The sequence below is a fragment of the Sorex araneus genome, chromosome 2 (genome assembly GCF_027595985.1).
Source record: "Sorex araneus isolate mSorAra2 chromosome 2, mSorAra2.pri, whole genome shotgun sequence".
In the NCBI taxonomy this organism is placed as follows: domain Eukaryota; kingdom Metazoa; phylum Chordata; class Mammalia; order Eulipotyphla; family Soricidae; genus Sorex; species Sorex araneus.
Window position 1 is genome coordinate 276,086,311 of NC_073303.1, and position 12,012 is coordinate 276,098,322.

At 43.7% G+C, this 12,012-nt stretch overlaps 1 protein-coding gene across 1 annotated transcript in view; it reads right to left on the bottom strand.

Annotated features, from left to right (window-relative positions):
- The window catches only part of CLSTN2 (calsyntenin 2), a 484,980-nt gene that overhangs the window by 255,013 nt on the left and 217,955 nt on the right, over positions 1-12,012 (bottom strand). The gene's annotated exons all lie outside the window — the stretch shown is intronic.

A 12,012-nucleotide genomic window follows, 5' to 3' on the forward strand; every position in this document is an offset into this window, starting at 1 on the left:
GGAAATTGCAAACTATTGACTTAGAAGGCATTAAGTTGGAGCTGGACAGTGCTAGCACAGAGGGCAAGGTGCTTACCTTGCATGTGGCTGACTCTGGTTAGATCTCTGGCATCCAAGACTGCCAGATTCTTGAGCACAGAGCCAATAGTAAGACCTGAGTACATCTGGGGGAAGCCCCAAAATAACAAAGAACAGTTAGAGGGTGTGTATGGCATCCTGAATTTTCAGAATGCTGTTGGAGAAACCTGCTTTTAAATACTATTTCAGAACATATACTAAGCTAAGCATGTACTGGTGTACTGAGGATGAAAGAGAGCTTGATAGCTGAGGCAGCGTATGAAAATCTGCAGTTCCACAAACAGATGCCAGGGAAGTGAAGAGGTGAACTCTTAAAAAAATTCTGGCACGTCCCTTTAATAGGAAGTTTTCATCTATGCATTCATCCAAGATATAGCCACAGAAAGAAAAGGGAACCCAAGTTTCTCTAGTTGGGCTGATTGGCAAAAAGCAAGTTTACAAAGACAGGTGACTTTCTTTCTGTCAGATGCGTGAACCTAAAAACAAAGTGTTAAAGCATATGGAGAAACAAGAAAACATGCTCCAGTATAAGGACTAAAATAAATATCCAGAAACTAATTCCAAAGAAACAGTTGTATATAAATTATGTGACAAATGATTCAAATTAACTATAATATAAAATATTCAAATGAAGAACAATGAAGGAAAATAATGGACAAAGTTCAAATAGCAACAGCTATATGCCTATTTTATGTTATTTATTTCATTTTACACTAACTAGATTGAAAAGTGGCCAGAGAGCTTCAACAATCAATTTGACCAAACAGGAGAAATACCATTAAGACAACCTAAAGACAAGTCTTTGGAAATTATCCAGTAATAAGAGAAACAGAATGAAAAAAAATTAAGAAAACCTGAAGGGACTTAGAGGATACCATCAAGTAGGCATGTATGTATATGAGAATTTATGATAAAGAAGACCGTATGAGCAGAATATTTAATTGGAAAAAGTAAAAAGACAGCTCAAATATAGGAAGGAAATGAACACCAATTAAAGATGCCTATGGAGTACAAATGAAATGGACCTTAAGTAGTCCACACTGAGGCAAATTGTATGAGTATGTGAAAAATCACACAAAAAGAGGAAATTTAAAAAAAGTGAAAGAAAAATAACATAGTACATGATTAATACAAATGAATGTAATATTGTGAAGCAGTGTATGTGTCACTTTCAAACTTAGAAGATTAATGCATAAAATAATAGTTACTTGAAAATAAAATGATCAATAATAAAGATAGCAAACTGAATTATATAACAAACTAAATGACTTCGCATGTGATTGAAGTTTTGTTAATATCAGCTTAAATATATTACTATAGATATGTTATATATACCTCATTAACCTATAAAGAAAATAACTTCAACAGATACAGAAAAGAATAAAAAAAATCAAAAAAAATTTTCATACCTGCTCTCTCCTGCCCCAAACAAGGATTATGAGATAGTACACAGTTTTAGGCACTTGTTTTGCACATGGTCAATCCAAATTTTGATACTCAGGCACCACATATGGTTCCCCAGTCACCATCAAGAATTATAGACAAGCAGAAAATCAGAGGTAGGTAAGCCATGAGCACTTCTCAGTGTGAGCCAAAAGTAAAATAAAACATTTTGTAAAATAAAAAGTAAAATAAAACCCCTCCCCCAAATTCATACTGCTGGACCCAAATAATGCCAGGAATGTGCTCCCCCACCACAAAAAAGTATAGTAAAAGAAAGACCAAAGACAACATTAAGAAAGGTAGCAGAAATGGGAGACAAAGTTGATATAATAAAAACACCACAGATAAAAGGAAGATAGAACTAGAAAGTCCTTCCCTATTAGTAAGAATTTAAAATGTGAGAAGATAAATATGTAAAAAGACATTACAACTGATGCCACACACACGTAGCTATGCACAATTAAACAAATTTGGTAACCTAGAAGAAATGGATAAATTCCTAGAAACATACAACCCACCAAATGTAATCATGAAGTATTAAGTAAAAGTATGAATAGACCTATGTTAGTAAGAATATTGAACCAGTAATCAAAACCCTCAGGACAGCTATAAAAACCCCACAGCCAGGTGGTTTCCTGGGGAAAATCCTTCCAAATATTAAAGATGAATTTACACAACATTTCTAAAACTTTCCCCAGCAATTTAAGAAAAAAGGACAATCCCAAAAGTAATTTCCTAAGCAAAGGATTATTCTGACATTCAAATCAGCCAGACACTAAAAGGAAAGGAAAAAAATAAAAATGTAAACCCTAGTTCTGATAAATATAGATGCAAAATTCTCAGTAATATGCTAGCAAATTGAATTCAACAGTACATTAAAGGATCATACACCCCGTTCAAGTAGAATTTATTCCTAGGATGCAAGGACTTTGCAACATACAAAAAACAATGTGATGCTCCACTTTAAATAGAATGAAGGATAAAAATGGCATGATCATCTCGATAGAAGTGGCAAATGCAGTTGAAAGAAATAACATTTTCACGACAAAATGCTCAAAAATTACCTCAATATAATAGAAGCCATATATAAAAGGTTAGCACTAATGCATATATGCAGTGAAGTAGCAAATTGATGTGCAAAATCAGTAACATTCTTATAGACTAACAGTGAATATTTGAGAAAAGGGAATTAGGGGAACACTCACTCCCAATAACACCAAAGCAATACATAGTAACTAGGAATTAACAGTGAGGGCAAGAGACTTGTGCACTGAAACTTAACGCAATGATAAGTTAAAGAAAACACAGACAATTGTAGACAGACCCTGTTCATTGATTGGGAGATTTAATATTGAAATGACCATACATGGGCAAGCCTGAGAGGTAACATAGCCTTGCGTATGATCTGACCCAGAACCTGGCATCCCACATGGTTCCCCGAGCTTTGCCAGGATTGATCCCTGAGTGCAGAGTCAGCAGGAAGTCCTGAGCACTGCTGTGTATGGCCTAAAAACCAAAAGAAGAAAAAGAAATCACTATACTTGGGCTAGAGAGATAGTATAGCAACTAAGGCTCCTGTCTTGCATAAGACTGACCTGGGTTCAATAGTGAATACCATATACGGTTCCCAGAGCACAGCTAAGAGTGATCTCTGAGGGGTTGGAGAGATAGCACAGTGGGTAGGGCGTTTGCCTTGCATGTGGCTGACTCGGTTCGATTTCCAGCATTCCACATGGTCCCCAAAGCACTGCCAGGAGTAATTCCTGAGTGCATGAGCCAGGAGTAATTCCTGTGCATTGCCAGGTGTGACCCAAAAAGAAAAAAAAAGATTGATATCTGAGCACAGAATCAGGTAGAAGCCCTGAACGCTGCCACATGTGACCCCCAAACCAAAATAAAATAAAAGATGACATTCTCCAAAGTAATGCATAGATCAGTGCCATCCCTATTAAAATTCCAATGCTACTTCTTTCAGAACTAGAAAAGGTAACCAAAAGAACAAAAGCAACCGCTGTTGGAGAGGATGTGGGGAGAAAGAGACCCTTCTGCACTGCTGGTGGGAATGCCGACTGGTCCAGCCCCTTTGGAAAACAATATGGACACTTCTCAAAAAATTAGAAATTGAGCTTCCATTTGATCCAGCAATACCACTTCTGGGAATATATCCTGGAGAAAAAAAAAGTATAGTTGAATTGACATCTGCACTTATATGTTCATAGCGGCACTGTTTACAATAGCCAGAATCTGGAAAAAACCTGAGTGCCCAAGAACAGATGACTGGTTAAAGAAACTTTAGTACATCTATACAATGGAATACTGTGCAGCTGTTAGAAAGGATGAAGTCATGAACTTTGCATATAAGTGGATCAACATGGAAAGTATCATGCTAAGTGAAATGAGCCAGAAAGAGAGGGACAGACATAGAAAGATTGCACTCATCTCTGGAATATAAAATAACAGAGTAGGAGACTAATACCCAAGAATAGTAGTATATAATACCAGGAGATTGGCTCTATAGCCTGGAGGCTGGCCTCACATGCTGGGGGAAAGTCATCCCAGATAGTGAAGGGAACACCAAGTAAAATGTGATTGGAGATCCCGCGCAGGAAGGGAGATGCGTGCTGAAAGTAGACTAGAGACTGAACATGATGGCCACTCAATACCCCTATTGCAAACCACAACACCCAAAAGGAGAGGAGAGAACAAATTGGAATGCCCTGCCACAGAGGCGGGGTGGGGTGGGGGGATGGGATTGGGGGGTGGGAGGGATACTGAGTTCATTGATGGTGGAGAATGGACACTGGTAGAGGGATGGGCTCTCGAACATTGCATGAGGGAAAAACAAGCAGGAAAATGTGTGAATCTGTAACTGTACTCACACTGTGACTCATTAATTAAAAAATAAATAAATTTTTAAAAAAAGAACTAGAAAAGATAATCTCAAAAATTCATACGAAATTTCAATCTTAAAAAAGAGTAAAACTGAGAGAGCAGCTTGCCAGTGATCTCTCTGGACCCCGGACTGAGCCAATTCCATCTGGGCACCTCCGATGGAGCAGGTGTTCCCTCTCTGCCCACTCCAGCTGAACTCCTGGTGTTGGCCACATGCGTTCAAAGAAGAAACACCCAGGTATGCGGGATCAGGGACTAAGACTCCAGGCACATGGCAGCAGCAGAGAGGGGCCAGCCCTTCCCATCTCCCCGCCTGCTCAGGGTCCTGGCTGTCGCCCATGAATTGCCTCCCGGCGCCCTCTCAGCGCACTTAGGGCGTTGATCCAGAGACACACAAATTAGACTCAAAATGGATTAGCTCCCTACAGAGATGTCTCTGGACCCCAATCATTTACAATTTTAGAATTACAGAATTGCGCGGCCACTTTTGCAGTCACCTGACCTCTCATGATATTCATAATAAGCAATGGAAAATAAATTATCTAGCATCTGCCCCTGGCAGGCAGTCTAGAATTTTCCCAGGGGTGGGAAAATTCAAAATAATGGTTCTAGGAAGGTGCAATGGAGGTGGGATTGGAGTTGACATATTAAATGTAATCAATTAATGTGAACAACCTTATGAAAATAAAATTTTAAAAAATTAAATAAAATTCCTTTTAGCTTCAAAAAAAAGAGTAAAACTGAAGACTCACATCACTGATTTTAAAGTACTATAGCACTGTAACACTGTAGTCCCATTGTTCATCAATTTGCTCGAGTGGGCACCATTGTGACGTCTCCATTGTGAGACCTGTTGTTACTGTTTTTGGTATATCAAATATGCCATGAGTAGCTTGCCAGGCTCTGCCGTGAGGGTGGGATACTCTTGGCACCTTGCCAGGATCTCCAAGAGGGACAGAGGAATCGAACCCGGGTAAGCCCATGCAAGGCAAACGCCCTACCCACTGTGCTAATTTAAAATTACAGTAATCAAAACAGTACCATTATTGGCATAAAGATAGATGCAGAACAGTGAAACAGAATAGAGAGCCCAGAAATAAACCTATACATGTATGGTTCAGTGATATTTGACAAAGGTTTCAAGACTACATAATAGGGAAAGGATAGTCTCTTCACCAGATGGTGTCAGAAAAACTAAGATTCCACAGGAAGAAGAATGAGATTGGGCTTTTACTTACACCGTAAGTAAAAATCAACTCAGATAGAGAGCAAAGACAACAATGAAAACCAGCATGAAAATTTCTCAAAGAATTGAAAAGTTGAACTATCACATAATCCATAACCTCACTTCTTGGTAATTGTCCAAAAGAATTGAAATAATGATATCAAAGAGATACTTTTCTTACCATGTTCAATTCAGCATAATTCACAATAGGTAAGAAATGGAAATAATCTAAATGTCTAATTCCAGAAATAGAGCTCAGTGGAAGAGCATTTTTCTTGCACCTATGATACCCTAAGTTTGATCCCAAGAAAAATACACACACACACACACACACACACACACACACACACACACTGAATCTTAATGTCTACCAACAAATGAATGGATAAAAAATTGTGGCATACCTTTTTCCATATCCACATCTGAATACTAGAATAGTCTTAAGTTACAATCACTGTCACTGTATCACTGTCATCCCATTGTTCATCGATTTGCTCAAGCGGGTGCCAGTAACGTCTCCATTTGTCCCTGTCGCATGCTTGTATAGCCAAATGGTGTATTGGGGCTCTTTCAGGATCAGGGGAATGAGACAGTTGTTGTTACTGTTTTTGGCATATTGAGTATGCCACAGGTAGCTTGCCAGGTTCTGCTGTGCAGGTGAGATACTCTCAGTAGCTTGCTGGGCTCTCCATGAGGGATGGAGGCTTTTGGGTCGGCCTCTAATTGCCTTTACTGGTGTTCCCAGTCTACTGAATGTAAGCTTTCGGTCAACTGGCATGTTGTAATGATCTGCACACTGACAAACACGCACCTGCCTGTGTCTCTGGGAAGCACCTGGGACATCTGCAGCCTCAGGCTGATCTCCTTGAGGTTCATGGAGTGTGCCTGGAGGTTGCTGAGCAGCTGCCAGAGCAGGATCTTATGCGGAGGGTCTGTGCCAGGTTAAACACCTGCGCCAAAACCCAGATCACCCAGTGATTGGCTGACAGCACTCCACAGTGGATGAGCCACTGCGCGTGTGCACTGACACCACGGCTCTATGTTCAACGATGCTATGACTTGACCCTGCCAGGCGGCCACCATGGTTTCTCCATGCCCTGCCAATTCCATTCTGTCTGAATCTTGCAAAACAGTCGGTGCTGTCCATGAGGAATCACGAATAGAGTTCCATACCTGTGGTTCTGAGTCACGCATTGAGGCGAGATGCTGAGCCAGGTTCGGGAGAATGTGAGGTGTTGAGGAGGCATCAGCACCATCTTTCCTTCAATCAAATATGGTGTGGTAATTATGGAAAATGAGTAGGGAGTGTCTTATGATGTGTTGTTTAGGAATATGTTCACTCATATGTGAAGTTCAGCCCAAGCATGTGGAAAGCAGCCTGAAGTGTGGTGGCAGTTGGGTTCTGGTTGAGGTTGGGTGCAGGGGCTGGATCCCTTGGGGCAGGGAGAGCTCTCACCCGCCCCCTCTGGGGTGCCCTGAGTGAAAACAGTCTGGCGCGGAGTCCGGTGGCATGCTTATGGGAGCCTCATTTTATGCTCCCTTCTAGGGGAAGCAGCCGTGAGTTCTGGATGGTGGCTGATGAGGTGGCTGGCAGGAGGTGGCTTATGGGCATGACCCCTGGGTCTCTGGAGCCTGGGGCAAGCAGGCAGAGGATCTCTGCTCCCAGGTCCCATTGAGCCTAGAGTCCAAGGTCACAAAGTTTTGCATTACCTGTGTTCTGTGGCACTTCACTCATGCGTGAGGCTCGACGCAAGTGTGTGGAAAGTGGCCTGGAGCATGGCAGCGGTTGGGTTGTGGAGGTCAGCTGCCAGGACTAGGTCCCTTAGGGTGAGGAGGGCTCTCACAAAACAGCCTGGCATGGAGTCTGGTGGCTTGGTTATGGGGGTCTCATATTATGCTCTCTTCTGGGAGAAGCAGCCGTGAGTGGGACTTCACTCATGTGGTGAGGTTCATGCCACTCATGTCACCAGGCTAAGTTATAATAAAATTCTAAAAATATAATCCTTTCATATACCCTGAACTGGGTGAATATTGGACATTATGCTAAATTCAATAAGGCCATCACAAACTATGAATTGTGCAGGACAGCATTACGAGGCGAACAATCTCATAGTCACCAAGTGTCATGGGAAGGGAAATCTAGAAGGGGTGCTGTTCAATGAACTGAGAGTACCCGCTCCACAAGATGAGAAAGTTCTAGAACTTTTATGTACAGCAATGTAAACAGTTAAGGGAAAAGTACCACACACACTGAAAACTTTGTTCAGAGGGTAGAAGTCACATGATGCATTTTTTCCCCCACAGAGGAAGGGAAGGAAGAAAGACGAGGTGGTCCAAGGCTCAGGGTGGAAGAAGAAGGATGCAAAGCAAAGGCTCTGGCTCACAGGGGTCTGGAGAACATGGAGCGGCACCTGTAGCTGTGGCTCTGGAGCGTGCAGATGTAGCTTCTCCAGCAATTGGAAAGCCTCTGACTTCACATAGAGACCCAGAGGGCCAGTGCTCCGCTGTGGAACTGGGCCACTTAGGTAATGGTGCAACAGCAAGACCATGCTGGAGACACAGTTGGTGCTGGATGCCGACACACTCTCTTGTGTTTACGTTTGTAAAGCCACCTGCTCCTGGTGTGTTCTTCTTCTTTTTTTTTTTGCTTTTTGGGTCACACCTGGTGATGCACAGGGGTTACTCCTGGCTCTGCACTCAGGAACCACCCCTGGCTGTGCTCAGGGGACCATATGGGATGCTGGGAATCGAACCCGGAGCGGCCGCGTGCAAGGCAAATGCCCTACCCGCTGTGCTATCACTCCAGCCCCACTGGTGTGTTCTTCTATGTGCCTGGACTTCTGGAACGCTGGCAAGGAGACAGGGAGTTGGCTCTGGCATGGGGCTGTGTGCCCTCCTGCTTTTCTGTATCTTATGCCAATGTCCCAGGTAACTGGCTTTGTTCCAGGTAACCCACCCAGCTGAGGCTAGGAGCAGGTGGGTGGCTCAGGTTTCCCTCCCTGGCTGCCGGGACAGTGAGGAAAGAGCCTGTGATGTCTGCACCTGGTTCCCCACAAGAATTGCCTTTCAGCTTCACACACATAATGGCACACGTTCTCTCTCTCTGTCCCACCCCTGGGAAAGAGTGGGAGGTTGGCGGAGAAATTCTCCTTCATCTCCCCCGCAATGCAGAACTGGTCCCTGTCCTGTCTCTTTTCCTTTGGTCACATTGTTCACATTGTCACTGTTTCCTTCCCCCAGATATTATAAAAATAATTCGAACAAGAAGAAGAGTTGAACGAATGGCACAATGACTTTCTACGTTCATTTAAACAATACCCAGTTGTCAGTGAAGACGACTCTATCCTTTCCCCCATCCATCTTTCCAGGCACTGAGCCCACTATTTCCCAATGTGCTTGCTATATCCAACTTGTATTTTGAGACAATTATAGATTTTTCTCGCAGCAGTAAGAAATCACGCCAAGAAATTCTATGCAGCCTTGACTCCATTTTTTCCCAGATTACCATCTTGCAAAACTATAGCACCATATCATACCCTGGCATGATACAGACAGTTTCACCCACAGCCATCACTCATGTGACCCTTTTATACAGTCACCTCCTATCGATCAGGGCCCTCTCCTCATCCCTTGCTTCAACCTGGGTTATTGTGCTCCATTTCCATAATTCCGTGCTTCGGAGATATTCTCTAAATGCCTTAATGCGGCTGCAGCCATTGTGGTCTGGCTGTTTTTACTAGCATCATCTTCTGGAGATCCGAGCCATTGTGCACATCAAGCATTCGCTCCCAAGGTGCCCTCAAAGGCATTTTCACACCTAGAGAAAGCTCATCACGCACTTGAGTCAGTATCACCCAGTCCAGTCCTTAGCAATGGTACAGAGAAACATATTCTGCACTATTGCTTCCATTTTTTTTTAAAAATAATTAACGTATGTTGGTTTTGACACGTTGCCATGCTGGCCACAAACATTTTGCAAAGTGTGATTTCAGTGTGAATTTGAGAAGGGAATAAAGACATTCGTGGTCATATTCATCTCACATAAAATATTTGAACTCTATGCTGCGCTAAAACAATAAATCGTCTCTATAATAAGACATGGGCAATTAAACAAGCAAGAGAAACAATTCATGTGGCTTGAGCTGAGCGGAAGCCACGGAACTGAAGTAATGTAATCACACCCTGGGAGCTTGGAGAGGGGGAGGGGTGCCCGCGCGAGGTGACTGCTTTATGCTTCTTTATATAATGTATAAGGGAAGTGTAATTTAATTTGTGAACAGCAATCTTTAGAAATCAATTAGGCTTTTTCCCCCACCTCAAAGAGGGCAAACACCAGCCAGAGATTTATGGACTTGTCATCATGGGGAGAGAAAGTGGAGCAAGCAGAAGGGCTGTAGCCCTGCCTCCTGGCCAGCCCCCTTCCAAGATGCTCAGGGGAAGGCCGAAATGGGAGATCAGGAAGGGCCCTTCTTTCTGCAGGGGCTGCGATAGAGGGCTCCGTGGGCCGAGAGCCTGTGCCCTGTACTCTGACTAGGGCTGCCCGCAAATTCTCTGGGGGTGATTGCTAAGCCATACCTTTCACTTGGCTGGGCCTGGCTAGGGAACTGGAAGTCAGGAGACCCTTCTTTCCTGGAAATCAAGGAAAGTCTCTAGTATGGGTAACTTGGTGCAGACACACACACACACACAAACACACACACACATGCCAGCTGTCTCATTAGAGTGAGGACTGGCTTTATGCCGCATCTGCCTGTAGTAAGCTCCATGTTGTTCCTGCCTGTGTTCCTCCAGACACCGGTATATAAGCTCTAGTGTCATGAGTGGACAAAGATTGAGACTGCAGTGGGTCTGGGGGGCACAGGTCAGTTGATCTTCCCTGTGAGAGAACTCAGATGCACTGACTGAAGACAGTGCGACAAGCTCCGGGATTCTAAGCCAGATGACACAGTCCTGATGTTTAGAACCAGAACCAGGGGGCCTCTTATTCTTGGGGCGCTTCACCCAGACCACACAGTCTGAGGGCTTGAGTCCAGGGTTCCGGTGTGAGATGTGTGTGTACGTGACCACAGACATGAATCGGCCCGCGTGGACACCTCCTGATATTCCCTGACACGTCTCCATGGACACTGCACTCTATGAAGGTGGGTTAAGTCAGTGTTTCTCAGACAGATAAAACACCCCACTGTAGGGTCCCTGGAATATTCTAAGAAGGCTACAGGTGAAAAGTATGTAAATGGGGGTGGGGTGGGAAGGATACTAGAGTAGGGGGCAAAGAGATAGGATAGCGTGGAGGGGGTGATAGTAAGGAAACAAGTTCTGGAAAAGGTTGAGGAACACTGAGTTAAATGATGAAAAGTTCTAACTCTCATGTCTGATCTTCAAAGAATTGGGTAACCTTCCCCAGAACTCTCTGCTTTAATTCTAAAACCATCCTGATTGGCATGTCCCTTTGTGCTCACATTTGTCAACAAGAAAATAGGGGCTGTGATGTATGACTTCATGATTTGCACGAGACAAAAGGGGACAAGTATCTGGGTGTTTGGGTCCCAAAGCCCGCATTGGGACTAGGACTGTGTTTCTGCTTACTAGGAAGGAAGACTTTAGTAAATAAATGAATTGTTAACATCCCTCTAGGCACGACTCACTGGAAGGAAACTAGCCTAGGGGGTCCCATCCAATCTCTCCACTCCTTTGAGCTAATTCATGCTCTGAGACAGCCTTTCTGATGCTCAGGGGCGAGGCATGTTTCCAGAACCTGGGCTGTGGCGGGAGCCACACAGTCTGATGTCAAGAACAAATCACTGTGACTTTCCTACCTGCTCCTGCCTGGGTGATTCTCTGCAGGAGTCCACAAGGAGGAAATACTTGGAGGAGGACCCCTAGGAGCAGGGGTGAAGGTGGGGGGAGGAGAAGGCAGGAACCAAACAACAGTTGCTAAGTGCATGCCAGGCACGCACCCCTGACCATTGAGATCTCTCTCTGGCCCTAAGAATACAATTTTTACATCAGATTGATTTAGTTTGATTTTTTTGAGCCATAGCTGGCTTCCCTCAGATTTACTCCTAGCTTTGTGGCTTTGTACTCAGGGGTCACACTTGGTGGAACTTGAGGGACCACAGGTGGTGCTGACCCAGGTAAGCCGCATGCAAGGCAAGTGTGTTCCCTGTTTCCATGGATTTGAATAGATTATATTCACGGTTACCTGCATGCTTCTGATCCGTAGGGCTTGCAAATGATGCTACTAATCCATTCTTTCAATTTTCCTTGTTTGCTCTTTGTAAGCACCTGGTAACAGCCTGTCGAGCTACAAAGACTGTATCTCTGCACTACTGCAGACACAAGAAGAACAATGATTTGCTTCGATGACGTTTGAT